Here is a 19,525-nt window from a genome sequence, read left to right on the forward strand (position 1 = left end):
TGGCCAACTTTCCAAACATTTTCACTAGCCAGGGAAGAGCCAGAGAAGCCCCTGAAAGCAATGAAGCTGAGTTTAATCCACCCCTGTTGGCAAAGTGTCTTTGAGCTGTGCACGTTAACTGTCACCCTGCCAACAGATAGGGTGCCAGACAGGGACAGCCAGCCTGCATGGGACAACCGTATGGGATGGAGCATGGCATTGTCCTCACCTCACCTACGGATGTTGTCTTCCTCCTTTAAGCAGTCTCTCGAGCAGCATCCTTCAAGTCCACTTAGTTTTATTTTGCACATAAACGTGCGTAGGCTGGTTTGCATCCCTGCCTGGGCAGCCACTGCTTGCTGCAAGGCAGTGAAGGTTGGAGGCAGATGCTGGCACTAAGTAACATCAGCCAGGAAGGGGGCCGAACGCGCTGCTCACAACTATCAGATAACACAGCAACGTTCCCTCGCAGCAGCAGGCTCCAGTAGTCTGAGAACAATGAGACCAGGCATCAGTCACCAATATTTAGAGTAGAAAAGTTCCAGCAAACAAAAGCTGGCTGACCAGGTTGGGAATATAATCATCCACAAACTTCTGAGGCTAGCACAACGACCACAAAGCCCTCAAGCGATCCATCTGTCAGCTGGGAAGATGTAATTCAGACACTGAATGGAGTCACACTAGTGGACAGCTCTATGGGAACCAATTTACTTGAAGAAGGAAGAGAGTTTAATCAGTCAGGGCTCAAAAGGCATGTAACTCATGTCAGAGGAGAGCAAAACTGATTGTACACTCATCACAGGTGAACAAAAGATCAGGGAAGACAAAACAATTACAAGCAGATAATGAAATGGATACTCAGCAGCACAGACGGTGCCTCACGAGGTGTAAATCTGAGCTAACCACGTTCGGAGCAGCGGGAGTGCAGGAGGAAGGAGGAGCAGGAGCTGCCAAGCGGGCAGCAGCACTGGGTGCTGGGCAGTTGCTCCGTGCCACCGCGTCCCCACGTGCTGGAGTCCCCCCTGGCTCCACGAGAGGGATGACCCAGACCCAACGCTGCCCTGGAGACGGTGTGGTTTGGCAGCCAGCACCTCTCCAAAGCTCCTTTGGGGCTCACGCTGCAAACACCAAAAAGTGGAGGAACGTTGAACCCACTTCCAATCCCACCACAGTTCAAAACCAGTTTTAGGCTGGGCGGTCCTGCTCTGCTGGAGACCCGGTACTTGTTTTGCAGGGATACAAACCACTGTTCGCCAAAACACCGTCTCTGAAGAAATAGTTGCCCCAGGGAGCCCCGAGACACAGTCAGGGGGAGAGGCGGATTAGAGGAACCCGTCTCATTTTGCAGCGGAGCAGCTGGGAATGTGCACACACCGTGGGCGACGACGACTCAGCTGAGACAGGTTACAAGCAGCTGATGGAAAGGAATGCCTCAAACCGCTCCCTGTACCGACACAGACATCCGGCAGGATGCTTGCTCTGCTTTTCTAGCACCTTGTAGAGCACAGAAAAAAGGAGTTGGGCTTTTCCACCCCCACACGTTTTTTTTTTTTCTTCCTTCTTTTTACCAGCGGGGCTGAAAACACCAATTGTCCTTTGCACTCAGTGGGTCATCTCAAACCCCATATGGTACTTGGGATCCTGGAGCCAGGGGCTGCGGGGGCCGTGCAAAGCCCCGAGCAGCACAAGCTGCTACCCTCACGCGAAGTCTGGGACTTTGCAGCTCTCGGTAGGGTTGCAAGGGGCACTCGCTCCCCTGCTGCTGCTTCGCTGTGCCCCGGCGCAACAGCCGCAGTGCAGAGGGCCTCCGGGATGGGGGCGAGCAGAGCGCTGATGGAGAGCACGAGATAATTATCTCCTTGGGAGGCTGGTTTCTTAGAGAACAATGCTTATCTTCCCATCTCGCCTGACGATCCCTTATCATTACCCAATCCTCCTGGGTTTTGCAGACATTAGCTAATCTTGTGATAAGAGATTAAGAGGAAAGCCAAGACACATTCCCAGCCATTAATGGCGATTCCCCCAAAGCCTGGGTGTGTGACGCAGAGACCCAAGGATGCCTCGCTCTGTTTGAAAGATGCAGACAGAAACCCGATTATTCCCAGCTGACCTGCTGGGTACTTAGTCATGGTCGTTGAAGTTGTTTTAAGAAGGGAAAAATATTATCATTAGGAGGAGCTGTGCTAGAGCAGTATAGCCATAATAGCTAGTGCTTCAAGAATGCCCACAGAGAGGTAAACGTGCTAGAGGGCAAAGCAACATTCTGGTAGTGTTTCCTGCACGCGAAGCAGAGCAATCTCTAACGGGAAGGTCAGACTCTTACTACAGGTTGGGATAAACCACACCAAAACCAGTAGTTTTTCAACTGCTATTCATTGATAAAATAGTTGCAGTAAGCACGTGTCTATTGAAAACAGAAAGGAAATGCAAAGCTGCCCTGAGAGAGAAAGCTTTGAGAAGGGGAAGGGAGTAGGGGATTCACAGTTTAATTTCAAGAGGTAATGAGAAAAGGGGCAGAGAAGGACAGTTGAACACAACCATGTGTGTGTCTTGTAGGGAGGCAGGAGAGAGGAACAGGCTTCTGATCTGTGCTTACATACAAAACGGTTGGAGCTGCTGTTTTAGGTTATTGGGCTTCTGCCCTGCTCCAAAAGCCAGGCCTTTCTACATCTACGTTAGCATCAATTTTCCTCCCCACAAGAGCCATCTACAGTATTTGACACCACAGTTTGGAGGGCAGAGCACAGAGCAGCAACGTGCTTTCTGGACTACTGATGGCAGCACTGCCCACCCAGGGAGCTCACAGGACTCAGCGAGGGTGGTGACCAAGTTTCACAGCAGCGCTGCCTGTCTTGAGAATCGCCTTTGGGAAACTGCCCTATGCTCAGAACTTGGTGCACCACATCAGCATAAATACAGAATCCCACCAACAGTTACAGTTTCCAATACGTTCAATGCCACATGCTGTTTTCTGCACACAAATAGCACATTACATTAGCACAAATTACTTTTGTTTTCAATAGAACACATACCAAAGAACAAAATGTCTCTTGCCCAGGACAACACAAGGTATGCTTTCTGGCTTGCTTTCCACAACGGCAACAGTTTTTGAAAACAAAAATATCCCAGAAATGGTCTGTGGTGCAGAGACCTACATGTGATGCAAGGACTACAAAGCAGACCATGCCTTTGCTGTAGAATCAGAGAGCATTAAGGAGAGAGTCTCTGAGACGCATCCTGCTTCACTGGCTGCAAAAATTCTCTCTCCTCGAACACATTTCATTCTGCATTAAACATTACGGTTTCTGAGAGCTGCTCCCGTACAAAACCAACACTGTTACTTATGAAACAATGCATCAAACCCACTGATGGGAATTGGCTCTCCTGGCAGCATAGCCAAAACCACCCTTTCTCTTTTTTCCCCTCCTGTAACAAATGGCCTCCTTCCCCAGTCATCTGCATAACATTTAAAGGTTAATGTCTTATGTGGCATGACATGTAGTCAGTTGCCTTCTTCAAAGAAAGCTTAAAGCTCTTTGGAGACCGGGTTCTACTTTCACAGTTATCTGTCTACAGAGCAAACGCATTTCAGATGTGCAGCCAGTTTCTTCAAAGACCGGGTTAGCTAAACAAAGGGTTACTGGGTGCGATCTTAAAGAACGTTAGTTCCTGATCGGCTTTCATCTATTTTATCGTCTCTTCCTTAAATTTGAGGATGCCTTGGACTGTGAACAGAGTATTGGACTGAAAGACAGTCCACAGGCACCAAGGAGGGCTGTGCTGTTTAATGGACAAGGAACTGGCCTGGAACTCGGGAAGCCTGACACGTCTCAGCTCCGCCGCTCTCCATCCTACCCCCGTCACTTCTCTAGCTGTCTCACATCCCTGAAACAACGGTAAGGACTCACCTCCCTCGTAGTTCCAGGAACCCCACGTACCAAGGAGTTCCAGATAAATACATCAGCCATTTGCCCTAACTAACTCCAGGCATCCCCTCGCCCTCTGATCCCCAAAACACTACTCACCCCCCGTGATACGGGACGTCTCTCCTCTGGGAGTTTGTATATTTTGCTTTTGTTGACAAGAAAACTCTGGACAGGTAGCTTAGGTTAGCATGCTTTACTTCCAGCTCGCTTCTGATTGCTTTTAGCACCTCGATCTCCCTTGTCTTGCTGGGATGGCACGCAGCTGCCAGTAACGTTGGTAAAACACCTGTAGGAGAACCCAGGCAGAAGTTACTTCTGGGAAACATTAAGAATTATTCTGATTAATCTATGAGAGTGACAAGATGGGCAAAATGACAAAGTCAAGCGTCAGGCCACACAGTGCATGTCACAGAGACACTCCACGGAGACCTGTGGTGAAGCAGAGCAAATGTACCGGGAAATTCCTCAGAGACTTTTAGATGTTAAGCAAGAAAGAAAAACAGTGGAGGAGGCTGCCCGACTCTGGGTGGTTTTAAATGGAACAGCCTGATTGCTTCAAAACCGTTTTCTGGTTGCTGATGGTATTTTCCCTTCCACAGGATGTTTTGAAATGTATACCTTTGTTTTGAAAGAGCCCACAGCTCGTCCCCTTGGGATTCCCCACAGGGCGGAGGCTTCTGCGGCACACTGAGGCCCACTGCCAGCTCCGTGTGGGCCAGGGAGCTCTCCTGAGCAAGGGAAGCTGGCAGGGGACATTTTCCAGCCCTTTCAAGACCTTCGTAGGCTGCCAGAGTGAAGCAGAGAGGCCTCGGTGTAATGGAAACCCTGTCCCCAGGGAGGAAATGCAAACAGAATCCTTGAGGCCCTGGACTTATGGGGGGAAAAAGGTGACTTACTGTGTTTGTACAGTTGCGCTGCGAGAAATGGCTTAGCAAAAGAAAAAAATAACAGCAAAAGCACTTCCCCTCACAGCTCCCTCTTTGTCTGGAGAGTCCTGGTTGCTGACACAGGTTTTGCTGATGTTAGTGCTATGAAACAGCTGTGGCTCCCTGAGGAGAAGGGGCCTGATCTGTTATATGGGGACAGGGACAAGCTAGGGCAATCCCCCTGCACCGTCCTGTGCAGGAACACCAGCAGAGCCTCTGGTCTGTACAACAGACCCCAACCTGCTGGTTCACACTTACCCAGTGTCACGTCTCAATCAAATACTGTTGATTTCAGGAGTCTTTCCTGCCTGGCCTTTCTCGTACCACATCTTTGTCATTCACTACAGCAGGGTCAGAATGAGATCCTGAACAAGAGCAGGATTAGCCCCTCTAAGGCTCTAAAGTGAAGGCTGCAGGATTTGGCCTTGTTGTCAGCACTTCGGACTGAGGTGTAACTGCCTTTTTTTTTTTTTTAACTGCCTCTTTCCAGCTGGGAGAATAACACTTTGGCGAGTCAATGATAAAATGGTTTAATGTAATAAACATGAATCTGTCAGACTCAAGTGCCCTAAAATATTCCAGGCTGCAAGTGCAGGACCAACACTGAGCTTGTTGATACAGCCTCAAGCCAGAACTAATCAGACATAGACACCATTTGCTTTCAATAGAAATTACATTCAAGAGGGCTGCTTCCTGCTTGCAGGGAAAGATGGGAGGCGAAACAAAGTGATGTGGCACACTGAAAGCAAAAGTTCTCTCCCGTCAGGCTAAACATCACGGGGTTTCAGTATCTTGTAGGGAAAGAGGCTCGCCGTTTGACTAGAGATCCTGCTGACTCAGCTCGCAGCTGAAGATCTTCCCGGGAAGCAAAAACATACAAATAAATAAAATAGACCTTTTTGTGTACAGGGTTGTAAATAACAGTGAACGCAAGCAGAATCAGCAGCCAACAGGCTGGGGCTGTAAAACCGCACATGGTGGTGCTGCATCAGGACAAGAAAACAGTCCTTTACGTCCCTGATCTGGCACAGAGATAACATTAATTAGCCTTTCAAGTGGCCCTTTGATGCCTAGGAAAGCCAATGTCACTCGGTTCTGGAGTCTCTGCAGGCAGACTCAGAAAAGAACTGGCAGGAGTTCAGTGCAGATGCTTTCCAGCCTCAGTTACGCTGGGTGTAAATCCAGCTCAGCTCCACTGACAGCAGAGGGGTTGTGATTTACATCGGTGAAAATGAGAGCAAAATTCATTGAAATTAGCCCTCTGAGATAATTTGATCTGATCACTAGGGATGGGTAATTAGAAGCGCTTGAGCCTGCAGCCACACATACACACAACCATCCCCGAGTTCAGCAGAAGTCTAACTGCAGCTCACCATTTTCGCATTATTATTTCCCAGTTCTCCTTTGCTGGGCTTCTCTCAGGACCCGCCACAAGCAATACACGCGTTACAGCACTCCTCCTTTGAGACCTGTCAGTCCCAGGAGTATTAAACTCCGAGACCTGTTCCTAGGAGATCAGCAGCTCTGTTTTGCAAACTCAAGGACTTCAGAAAATTTGGAGTGGATCCAGGTTCAAGGGAGCTTAACATGAACGTGACAAGGGCTCCCTGGTGCTACACTAATAAATAATAATTAATAATAATTAGTCACTTAATGATGAGGTTCCCTGATCAGTCATGATCACAATTTCATGGCTAATATCACCATGCTTTGAGACAGATACGGTGGGCTTGACCTTTCCTCCTCACCAGCTTTATGCTGTTATAATTTTGTTAAGCCAAACCCTCAGCTTGTGTAAATCAGCACAGCTAGAGTGACTTCTGATTTATGCCAGTACAGAAAGGGAATCACATCCTCTACATATTTTACCAGCCTAACAACCTAACACATAGCAAGGCGTAGAGTCAAATACAGAGTAGGACTCTTCCTTAAACTGCTGTCTCTCCCCTGCAGAGAGGAAAATAAAATCAGCTCTTGGGCTTTATATATGATTGCTTCAGGGTCAGGAAGGGGAAACTGATTCTGTCCTTCCTGCCATGCAGTTGCTATTCCCCTCCTTCAACACATCACATGGCATCTGAATTAGTACTACGCTGCCTAATTACATTTGATCACCTCTGAAACATCAGATTTCAGCTGGTGAAAAAGGAACCGTGCATTTGTAACTACAGCCCAAATCCTGCCAGACTTTCTAGGGGGAAATGAACAGGAGGGAAACACTCCTCCCACCCCCGTAAGATCTTTCAATATCAAATATTTCCTCCCCCTGTGGATCTTTTCACTTTTCCACACGCTGCAGAAGACTGCCTCCCTGATTATATGAAAGAGATAAAGCCTTAAGAGGGAGTTCGCTTAACAGCCTTGAGATGTTCTGGCCCAGTGCTCTGTCGTGTGGGCACCCTCCCCACTCCTGATGCTCTTATTATCCTCGCTGCCATCAGCCTGAGTCATTTTGTGCCCCTTTGTTACGCTCCCTCGAACGGTCTGTGATAAGACACTTCCAACGTTGTTATTGCTTTTGCAAAATTCTTTTTATATTTTTTTTCTACAGCCAAACAATAATCTAAGGAGTCATACTGGAGGTAGCATATCAGAAAGTGCCTACTTTATTATCAGCACAATATGGGCCTGTAATCTGATAATGATAAAAATCTGCCTCTTTGCTTTAGCTCTTATCATTTAATTGGAGCGAAGGAGCACATTCGTTTGTTAATAATTTTATAATTGGTGCTATCTGCTGAGACCTATCAAAGGAACCGTGCACAACAGCCGCTTTCGGTGCAAACCATCTCCCTGATAAAACGAGCTTTACGGCATTTAAATGTTCCTGTTATTGTTTGCAGAGCAGGGGTGCCTGCAGGGCGCGCAGCCCACCCACGGCCCCGCAGCTCACGCTAACCCCCACCTCCTCGTACTCCCCCGGCTCGCGGCCTACACGCGGACCCGTGCGCTGTTACCAGGGGAGCCGGTGGCTTTTGCAATCCCTTCTGTTCTGGTTTAAACTAGACATCCCAATATTTTGACAACGCAACGATGTGTCTCTTCACACTTGTGTCTCCCAGCCCAGCTCACCTGAGGCATCTCCTCTCTCGCTCCGCCATCTGCTTGCGAGCAGAGAGAAAGCAGAGACAGCTGGATCCGCGCAGGGTGTGAAGGCAAGCACACGCCGAAGGGTTTGTTTCCCCCAGCAATGAAAACACTAAGGATGTGTCTACACTGACAGTCAAGTAGGAGCCAAGTCTGTACTTAAACCCAGACCGTGCTCGCAGTGGGCCTCAGCACCGTCCCTGGGCTGTGCGGAGGTGAGGGGCAGCCATGTTCATCACCTCTGTGCTGACAGGAACGTGATGTGTTTGCCCTGAGTTGCTACGGCCCAGTCCACCAAAAGCTGGCTTACACTTGACAGCCCCTCCCCACTGCAGCTATTCACATAGCAAGTTGAATAAAACAGGCCAAAAACCCGTCTGTGAGGGTAAACGGCGTGGTCTGGCCAGTTTCCATATAGCTGAACTCTCCTCCTTTCTCCCCTGAAGTCCTCGTCTTGGCATCAGCCAGAGCACTTATTGGCATGAGTCCTGCCTTGATGCCACCTGGGAGAGCGGTGCTAGGACTAGCTGAAACCACAGCAGGGGATGGATTATCAGTGCAGTATCATGGGCCCCTGAAGACACTGATCACCCGCACCAGCCACAGTCAGGCCCCTCAGAGCCCCCCTGGGCCCCTGAAGACACCGATTCCCTGCACTGGCCAAGACCAGGACCCTCAGAACCCCCCTGGTCCCTGGATTCATCTCACCTGCAGCACGGACCCCTCCCTATGAGCATGCTCTGGCAGCACGACACATGGTGCCTAACCTGCTGCAAACATCCCTAACGCAAACAAATCCTCATAAGCCGTGTCTCTTGTGCTGCTGTTCGCATTAAGGCGCAGAGAACCAGCATTTTAACAGCTACATGTTTGTTAAAATATCAGCTAACACAACAGTAACCACAGCCTAACGAGAGCTGCTCCTGCTTTTGGCAAGGCAGGAGTCATCCTGCGGCACCCCTCTGTGTGCACCTCCTGCTGGATGGAAGCAACAGGAATGGTGGGCAAAGCAAAACGAGGTAAAGAGCGAGAATAATAAAAGAGAAAGCCAAGTCTGGTGCATTCACATCACTCCAGACACCAGTGTTGCTGAAAACCAGCCCAGACCTCACAAAATAATTGAGAGGTGTATGCTCTCATCAGCCATGCCACCAACCGCTGAAGAGCAGCGAAGGGCAGAGTCCTGCAGCAGAGCCTGCTCTGTTCCCAGGCAGGAAACGACGGCAGCGAGGGGTGTTCTGAAGCATCACACTGCTGTTGAAGACACTAGCACTTCACTTCGAGCCTGGCTGCAACTCCTGCTTCCTCCGTTTCACCAACATCTATGAAACTGGAAGGTGTCATTGTGGCCAAATGACAAAGTACTTCAAAAAAAAAAAACAAAAACAAACAACCCATCACCCTCCCACACTGGGGCTTCTCCCCAAACACATCACCTTCCCATGAGCGGAAGAATTGAGGCAAGCAGAAATCAGGGCTGGTACTTTTAAAAGAGGTCACCAACATCTGGTACCTGAATTTCTGCAAGGTCCTGCTTGAGACAACTCCATGTCACTTCCCAAAAGAAGAACTGCACAAGGCAGCTGCAGAGCTGAGAGCAGGACGCCCAAATATTTGTGCTAGTTTTCAGACCTGTTTTAGAGCAAGATCTGATGCTGTTCTGTGAAAGATCTGCAGAAATTTTCTGGTGCTTTCCAGGAACTCCTGGATCTAGGAGCTCAGAAGGTTTTCCCAAACAGGATTTTTCCAGAACCTTCTATGAATTTTCTACTGATTTATAGGAATTTCTTCATCTAGAAAGGTTCCACGCTCAAGATTTTACCTAGAAAGCTCTGGAACCCTGCAGTTCACCAGCCTGTCATTACAATGATTTAAACAGAAGCAGAGAGCAAAACTTAACACAGGCTCCCCAGCTGCTTGCACCTTCCCAACACTGGTGTGTTTATGCATCACCCAGGAATTAACAAAAAATGAAAAAATGATTAAATTTAAATTTGACCTTATCACATCTGGAGGAATCTATTAAGGCATCAATCAAAGGGAGAACGAAAAAAATTTATCTTTAATAACCCTTAACAACAGCTCCATAACTAGCACCTGTGCTTGAACGGCTGGCAGCATGAAGGTAAAGTGGAAAAAAAAACCCACAGGCTTCCTTCTCTGTATGCCGAGAGGCTTCTAGCATCTGGAAGGGACATCACTCAGCCTCCTGCTCCCCTCGGCTGGGGCTGCCTTGGGACCCACTGCACAGCTCCTGCTTCCAGGCCAGGGCTGCCCAAGGCACAGAAATGCCCCTGTCCCTGCTCTGCTCCTTGGGAGCACGTGTGGGGCTGGGGCTATCTCGGGGTGCAAATCCCTCCGTGGAGTTCCCTGCCTTGTCCCCACCATACTGACGTGAAATGGAAGGAAATTCCAGCCCATCTGTGCTGGAGACTTCTAGGCAAACTCTGTGCCAGAGAGACCACAGCCCAGGAACCGCTCAGGCCCATATGGCTCTTTCAGCTCCCTCCTCCACCTTTACATCCCTCAGCCCTGTCAGGGGACTCAGACTTTTTTTTTTTATATCCCAGAATAAGCATCAGTTTGACATGAGCAATGATGATCGTTTGATATAGCAGGGGTGAGAGACTAATTAAAATCTAGAGCTTTATGATTTCATTTGGTTCCTGCAAGATCTGGCTGTCTAGGTTTATTTATGTGAGTTTTAAGTGTTTTATGCAAATTCTAGTGCTTGTGAAAGGCCCCGCATTTCCAGGCATGGGGAGGAAAGTACTCTGTTTATTCACAGTGCTGGCCAGAGCATGGGCCAGACCCTGGAGGGATTCCTGTGGATTCAGCTGGGCTGTTTAAGGTGCTGTTGCTCTGACATCAGTTTCCATCCCCATCGAGGCACTGGGGCTACACATGGTGACAAATGGGAGCCCTGGAACTTGTTTGCATCTAGCCAAAGCAGCTGAAAAACTTATTGCTCCCAGCTGCATGGACCAGAAGCTCTTTGCCAGGAACCCTTGAAGCTGGCTGGGCACACAATGTGATGCCCTGTGTGGGGAGTGCAGAGCTATGGCTGCACCAGCGGCTTCCAGTGGTTTTACTGCATCAATCAAAAGGCTGATTGAAATTAAAACAAAGGCCCAGATTTTGCAATTTCATCTGCTTTCCCAGCAATGTGATACAAATGGGAGAGAACATACCTGGAAAGAGGCACAGAGGCTCTGCACAGGGGAGCAGCCTTTGGAGCAGAAAGGGTCTTTTGTGCCTGTGCTGGTAGCGCATCAGGATCTCCCTGGCACTGACCAGACTGAGCAGGGTTCCCTCACCTTTGAGCTGCTGTACTTGGCTTTGGTGTCTGAAGCAATGGCCCCATCTCCTGCCCTTACGTCTGCTGGTCTTGTAGAGAGCTCGGTCCTGTATCAGCTGCCTTCTTGCTCCTGTGGGGCCCTGCATGCACCTACAGTGCCCTGCCGTGCCCGCTGGCTGGAACGAGGCACCTGCAGGGGACAGCCAGCACCCTACCAGGGACATCTCCCCTCTCTGAACGCAGGCCCAGCAGCAGGGAAACCCGTAACAGCTCAAAAGGGACTTGCCATGAATTAAGTCATTCTGCACCTCCTGGAGAGGAGCCCAAGCATGCAGACCTTCCCTCGGTGCCGGGTACTGCACAGACTCAAAAGCTGTGCTCTGCCCTCCAAAGCTCCCTACAAATGTCCAAGACAAACAGAGAAGCAGAAATAGCCCCCAAGACCCGAGTGCCACCTAATCAATCACCCCCAGCTGCTTCCTTTCTTTAGAAAGGGACACAATCTTTCCTTTCCTCCCTACTTCCCTGGGCAGTTTGGAGGATTAATTAATATTGGACGCACGTTTGGGTCTGACACACTTTATAAACAGTTAGTATTAATCAGATTGGAATTGATCAGCTCTGGCTTAGCATAACCCTTGTCAGCCTCTCTCACATCTCCGTGCTGATCAGCGATGCTGCGATACGTGGCTGCGCTGCAGCTCAGCCCAGGACCAACCATCGGGATAGCCTGCCACTGCCTCTCAGCCCACCAGAGCACATCCCTACCCCCCCACGCCATAGGGCATGCACAAACGTGCTGGAAGAACATCCCCAAGATAGATCAACCTACGCTAAGAAAAGGGAGGGCAAAGGATCTGCCTGAAAAATGTAGCAGAGAAGCTGTGTCACCAGCCTTGGGTCCCTGCCTGGCATTCAGCTCTGTCCTCCACGCCAATCTTTGTCCAGCTTCGCTTTCTCCCTGTCATCTCTTTCCCATCTGCACTGCTTTCTGCAGCCTGTCCTCTGCCTCTCTTTTCTGCACAATGCTTAAACACTGGGATCAAGAAACAGGGAGAGTGGGAGAATCACAAATACATTTGGAGCTTGCAGCCGAGCACCGGCCTGAGCGGATGCCTCTCTCGGCTGCGAGAGGGGTTGCCCTGCTGCTCACCTCCTGCTCTCTGCTGTTCGACACATGGCATCAATCACTCTTCAGCTCAGTTGTCAACAAAAGCTGCTTTTAGGACTGCGAGGTCTCTGTTAAGCACAGCTTCTGGGATCAGAGAGGCTCTTTACCAGGGTCTGAGCATCTTGTTTATACCCCTTGGGTGATGTAAGGCAACAGGATCCGATCCCCCAAGCTCTACAAACACTTCTCATTTTGAGGCTAAACTGAAGCATCCCCATCTGAGACCATAGGAGCGTGATCTCCTCACGTGCCACGAGAGGTGAGCTCCAAGGAGCAGCTCATTTGCCCCCAGACCAAGCAGATCCCAGCCCTGCTCTAAATTGTGGCTCCCTCTGCAGTCACAGGAGGGCAGGATTAGCCCCTCTGGGGCAAAAGGTCTTGCCCTGAGGTCACTGTTTAGGGTGGAAAGGCAACCCCTGACTGCTCCCCACCAGCTCTGGAAGGGATGCCTTGCCTGCAGAGGACTGATGCCATTTTGCCCCATGTGCTGATAGGGATCAGGTAAAAAAAAATCAGTATTTGCTTGGCATTTCTGCTGTGCAGCTCATCTTGCAAAAAGCTAGTAATAGGAAAAAAAATGAAACTATGTGAGGTACAAGAGTGGTGAGGTAGGAACCCGGACACACTTACCCCACTTTTCACCTGCAATGAGGCAGAATAAGCTGACTTTCCCCAGCTATAGATAGACCAAGGCATGTCCTATATCCTGCCTGCAGAGCCAAACGATGCTTGCTCAGCATTAGCCTGGCAATCCTCTAGAATTGGATTTCCAATTAATAGCGTCGACTCATCACAGAGAAGAGGCAGCTCAGGTCTTAGTTGAAGGTCAAGGAACTTCAGGCAGCACGGGACAGATTTACACCCCAACTGAGTTCCCAAATCGCCCGTGGCACACCAGGGAGAGGCCAGGCCTGATGTGTGGGCCTCCTGCCCAGCAAGGGAACGGGTGGCTGATCCCAAACCCAGCAGCAGGCACGCTGCAGAGGGACAGAGCTCTGTCCCCACACTGGCAGCTGCTGGGATGGAAGGGCATTTCCACCCTCCGTTGGCAAAAACACACACCACCCAGTCTGACTTTTAGATAAGCTTAAGGAGACTGCTCACACCAAACCTCTCCCGCCACGATAACAGGCTAAGATCACCTTGATGCCTTCAAGATGCTCCCCATATGGGATGGGAACCTTGGAAATAGGGGCACGACATGAAACAACATCTTCTAGCCACCTTTTTCAACAACAACAAAAAAATCCCATTTTCCTGCTTGGGCACAGGTTCAAGATTTGAAGTGAGAGGGGAGAAGGGGGAGGAGAAGGTATTTTATTTATAACAGCACATTCATTTGATTAAGAGCTGTTTCTGAAAGATTTCCCTGAAACAATGCGAAGGGAAGGGGTGGGGCAGCGGGGGAGAGAAATCATGCACTACAGTTTAATCTAGGAAGCACTGCAGAGGGCTGGGAAGTGCCTGGCACTCTCCACCCAGCCCCTACCAAAGCAGCTGAGCAGAGCTCATTTCCCACTAAAAGCCATGGCTGTGCCTGGAAGATGCCGTCCTTTCACACACCCTTGGAAGTCAGGAACCCCTGTTCTGGACCGATGGGATCCCTCAAACACTGGTTTCTTTCGAGGGATGGAGAACTGTTAGATTTCCCGACGAAATGACCAAAAATCCAGCTGCTGAGACTGACCAGACCTCCTCTTCTCCCTCTCCCCAGGCATGCCGCAGCCTCGCAGGACAGTGTAATCACCTTGTACGTATCTTCCCATCATAAATTCACGCACACATACAAAAATCAATTAACTACCAGTGTTGTTGATTATAAATCAACTATTTACATCATTAATTATTATATCTTTAATAAATGGTATGCAGGAGAGGAGGCTGGCGAAATATAGCCATTCTTTTGGCGCCATCAATTATTTGGAAGGGAAGGCAATTACACTAAATCTTCCTTCCACCTACCTCTCTTGTCAAGGGAAATCTCCCCCTCCTTCTTCCGATTCAGAGCCTGGAACTGAGCCTCCAACATCACATTACTAAATTGCTTAAGCAGCATTTTAAATAACAAAAAGGGATATCATTTAATTTTTTCTGAAACATGAAAATCAATAAGCTGTCCTTCAGCTTCCCTGAGTGATTGGCCCAGGCTGTCTCTCAGAGCTAATTCAATTTTCAGTCTTATTCAGAGCAACCAAGGCTTCAAAAAATAATCAGGCTGATCTTACAGGCCCATCTGGGACTTCATCGAGGAATTCCATTCATTGAATTAGATATCCTGCCCTTTTTTTTGAAAGGAGACACATTCCTGACATTATTTGGAGACAGAGCATGATCAATAATCCTTGCTGGTATTTATGGCTGCGCTATGGGGTTATGATTCCTCGCATGGATGTGTACAGTGCCTTGGAACCAAAGGCTGGGTGGAGAACCGACCGGCTTGGACTGCACGAGTGAGGATCTCTCCAAGGCTGAGAAAGAAAACGTCCCCAAAGCATCAGATGGATTCCACCTGAAAACTCTTGCCCCAGAAGCGTGCAGGAGGGGGAAGTTCAAAGCTGAGCACCTTTTCAAGGGCAAGAGTCCAGCCTAGGAGCCTGGCTGAGCAAGGGTCTTGCAAGGAAGGTTGCCCTGGCAGGGGAGGAAAGAAACAGCAGCTGGGATTCGGACATCCTACTCTGTTAAGGCTCTGTTGGCGGATTCCAGCAGGATGCTTAGACTGACAAGATGCCTCCTCCTTAATGCAGCCTTATAGCAGAAGTTACCAACTGCTGCCCACCTGCCGAGTTTCAGCTACAGGACTCTGCCAGCAGAGGGGACAGCCTGAGTGCTGCCTAACTGCAGAATGCTCCCCTAGCTCGGCACGTCAGCGAAAGCAGCGGGCTGAGAGCAGCGGCAGCAGAGGCACAGGTACCCTGACCAGCCTCCTTGATTTCGAGGGCAGTCCTGCCACGGCTGTTAGTCTCCTCCTTATAAATCCAGTCATCTTTCCTTTATAGGCTGCTCTCACTGTTTCTGAGCTGGTAATTGCATCTCCACATGTGTCTGTAAAGCACCTAGCACAGCTCTAAATGCCACCGTATTATTAAAGATTAATTCTCCCCTATGAAAAACTCAATGAACGAGGGGAAAAAATCCCTCCACTCTCCACAGCCACCAGATTTTAACAGCAAAACAGGAGTTCAGAGCAAGTATCCCTCCAGCCAAGCAGCCTCTCTCTGTGAGTGGCCAGCAGAGGATGCTTGGAGAAAGAACAAGAAACAAGCAAGTACAGAATGAATTTCTACCTTCCCAGCAGCTGGTGAACCGAAGGCTTTCTGTGCCTGTACTTACATCTAGACCATCCTTTCCAATAGCTACGCTTTGGGAATTTTTCTGGTGTGGGACTAGCACCTGCGCGCCTTTCCTTCTGTTTCAGGAGGACTGTGCCTCCCTGCTCCTGGGGAGGAAGCAAGGGGTCCAGCTGGGATGGGAGCTGCACCCGTCTCTGAGAGCAGCAGGCAGAAACCTGGTCATCCCTTTACAACAGCTTACAAAATTCTGTAGGAGGCGATCATTCAGAGGTTTCACAGAATGAAACAAACAACCCTGCTCTGGAAATCTTGATGTCAGCTACAGCATTAGCTCATGCAGCACGGAGGGAGATTCCTATTCAATTCACTGAGACTGTACGCTCATTCATCAGAATCCTCTTACTTTCATCTCATTACAATTACCCCAGAGCATAAAAGATACGGGGGCTATTAACTGGATGACTGCCCCATTTTACAGATAAACTGGGACAGAAGTGGAAGTTGAGGTGGTGTCCCGCAAGGGCGGATGCTGGGAATGAAAAGCAGCAGCCCAGCTCCTAGTTGCTTTATCCCCATGAGACGTCTCTCCCTCAATACGCACGTCTGTGTGTTTTCAAAAGACTGTGCGTTTAGATGGAGCCCAGTCATAACAGAGCAAATTTGAACATCCACTGAACCACCATAAACAACACTCGGTTTGAAACATTTTCTCCATCTTTCAAGATTATTGCAGCATCTGTTGATCACATTAAGTTGTAAGTGTGCTGTCTCCATGGAGACTGCAGAGTCTCCCTGGGTTTCCAGTTACTGTATGTGGTTTCAACTGAACGCGGAGTCACCCAATGAGTCAATCTCTATTCTGTATAATGAAAGGAAAGGATGTCACTGGGCTGACTGTTAGATATGTTGGATAACGAAGCTAGATTTATCATTACAGTTTCCTAATGAGACGCTGGTATCGGAGTGACACCAAATGGGGATTTGTGTAAGGTTTTGTTAAAGTCCTTAAAAGCAGGAGGCATCCTTGAAGAGATGTCCATGCATCCATTGGGAAACTCCCTGTCAATTCTCACAATAACCGTGGAATAACCAGAAACTATCTTGTGAAACAAACAGCCACAGATAAAAGCCACTCCTTCAAGGGGAGAAAAGATCACAGCTAAAACCTCTTTTGCTTTTAATCAGCCTGGGGGCTCCTTGCAAGAGAGGTAAGGAATATATTTTTCTAATGGATCAGGGCTGAATTCAAGAGAACTCAGCCAGCATGCAAAGTGACAACAGTAATGAGGAAACTCAGTTAATTTGGATTGCAGGCTTCATTCTGTCAAATGATTGGAAGAACTGGAATTCTGTCTTAACTGTGCATTTTGTTTTTAATTCTGGTAAAGGAGCAAAACCATAACAACATCTGAATTCATATCCTACAGAAGGCAAATTAAACACCAAATACTGACAAGAAATGAATCACCTCTTACTGCAGATGCATTATAAATGAAAAAAAAAAAATCAAAATCAAACAAACCACTCTTTTCTCCCAAGCTACGAAGGCAAGAGAAGCTGACCAGTTTTCACAACCTCTACACTGAGTGACTTGATTCGTGCAGCTTTCCTGCAGGGACAGGGGAATCTGAGCTGACAGAACAACATTTTATGTGCAGAACCCTGGTTCCTGGCTGAACTCCTGTTTCCAGCCAGCTCATCATCTTTTCGCCTTCTTTTCCCCATTTTGGACAAACCTTTCTTTGCACCTTCCACCTGCAGCCTGTGTATGAATGGGACAATTCTCCTCAGGGGGTCACCATTGCCTGAGGATCAGTGCAGCCAGGAAACCCACACTCTGAGAGTGGCTGCACTCTTTCCAGATGACTGCTGCAGCACTATCCTGCTTGGTGCTGTTCCCCAGAGAGCTCACAGGGGCAGGCACGTTGGCTTCTTGGAAACACAGTGGGGGCACCACCTTGGAAAAATCCAGCCCAGTACCGCAATGCTTGCAGACAAAACAAGCAAGCTCTGGTGGATTTTGGGCTTCAGGTGAGGATACATCCTCATTTCCATCCCTCTTTTTTTTTTTTTTTTTTTTTTTTTTTTTGCAGCAGGCTACCTGGCTTGATCTTCTCTTTGCAGAGACTGGTCTACTCCTCATCCCTCCCATTTTCAAGGCAGGGATATGGAGGTGCCTTGACCGGTGTAAGCAGATGTGCCACTACTCTGCATCTTCTGCTCTCATTTACAACAACTCATCAGGCTGTGACACCCTGCCCTCGCACTGGCGTGCATGGCAGGGCCAAGGACATTCACTGGACTGATCTGGAACCACGCTGTCTGCAGTACCGATATTTCATGCTTTCCCCCTTATTTATACCCATCTCTTTCCAAAGCAATACCTCAGCAAAGAACCCGACAGCATAGCTTGCCCCAGTGTGAGGGGCCCTTAAAGGGGTGCTGAGCTTCGCTGTGCTTACAAGCTTTGCACAGGCAGACCAAACCCCTGAGATGATTGAGTGTGGCATCCCAAAAGGAGGGGAGGGAGCACAAATAAACACACCGCTCTGCTCCAAATGAAAGAGCTGCTGGATTTAATGTGACAGGGCCTGGGATGCTTCATTTGACACAGACTGGCAGCAGTCTGGTGATTGGCAAGCACTTGGAATAATGGCTCTCTGTACTGTCATAACATCGCAAGATCATCTGCAGAGCAGCCCAGCCAGCCCCGAGCAAAGTGTGGGATCTGCTGGGTCGTGGTTAAAAATGAAATAAGTTCAGCGTCTCAGGACTTTCCATTGGCAAGCCCTGGAAGGATGCAGTCCGCAGGGTGCAGATCGCACATACCTGGCTGAGCTTTCCAACGCTGTCGAACGCTGTCAAGGTTTTCATATCTCTGGAAGAGCAGTTCCCTGGCCAGTCAGAACCTCCGACTTGTTGCTTCTTGTGTTTACCCATCAACAGAAAACCCTGGAGGAGGCAAGAAGAAAAGCCTAACTGAAATACTCACTAGTATATGGCAGTTTTTGCAGCCCTGCGCTGCAGCATCACTTTTACTCCAGGACCAGGTACCACGAGCTAACCCCAGTTAGTAACCTCATCTGATGAGACTCAGGGATAGACCAGCGATCATGTTACTATAAAAAATACCGCCCTTGGAGCTGTGTGGCGTAGTGCAATACTGAAGCCGTTATGCCTAGGCTGCTAGGCTTCAGATAGGGTGCACGTGCGCATTCAGATGGACGTGTCCATCCCTGAACCTAAAACGCACCTACACACCTCATCGCCTGCGAGCAAAACACCATGCCTTCCACCCTTAATTACACCGCATTTGCTGAGCTCAGTTCAGGGTGGGGAGCGGGATATTAACCCTGTTTTGAGCCTGGGTCCTGCCTCCTGCTGCAGTCCCCAAGCTGCAGCTCCACTGGGGCATTACGTGCCCCCCCGGCTCTGGCAGTGACAGCAGAGCAGCTGTTTGGGTGGGAGAGCGCTTGTGTCTGAGCAGCGGTGTAGTTCTGTTGTTGCCCAAGCTGTATTTTTAGTTTTTAAGGCTCTAAGCTGGCAGCGGATGAGCAGGCTGGTTTGAAAAGCTGTGTCTGGTTCCAAAACCATATTCAGTTTGCAGTGTTGGGAAAGGATATTTCAAAACAAGCCAGGCACTGGCTTCCTCCTAGGTTAATCCATGCGGCTCCTGCCTTGTGTGTTTTGGAATACTAACAACCCCGCAGTAGCAATGCGGTGCAGCGACTGCGAATCCTTCCTGCTAACTGCTCTTACAAGAAAGAAAATAATCAGGCCCTTTTGCATCCTGGTTACCTGTGGCTACATCAGCCTTGCACCCTCCTGAAATTAAAAGTTAAAAAATG

The 19,525-nt window shown here is 49.0% G+C and overlaps 1 long non-coding RNA gene across 1 annotated transcript in view; it reads right to left on the reverse strand.

The window, feature by feature from the left end:
* LOC308182078 overlaps positions 1 to 19,525 on the reverse strand; it is an 89,452-nt gene that overhangs the window by 60,027 nt on the left and 9,900 nt on the right. The window contains exons 4-5 of the long non-coding RNA XR_013941656.1: positions 18,507 to 18,629; positions 4,005 to 4,191 (exon numbers count right to left, since the gene is read on the reverse strand). This is a non-coding gene — a long non-coding RNA (uncharacterized lncRNA). The remainder of the gene's footprint in view (positions 1 to 4,004; positions 4,192 to 18,506; positions 18,630 to 19,525) is intronic.

This window comes from Anser brachyrhynchus (assembly GCF_964034855.1).
Source record: "Anser brachyrhynchus genome assembly, chromosome: 23".
Lineage (NCBI taxonomy): Eukaryota > Metazoa > Chordata > Aves > Anseriformes > Anatidae > Anser > Anser brachyrhynchus.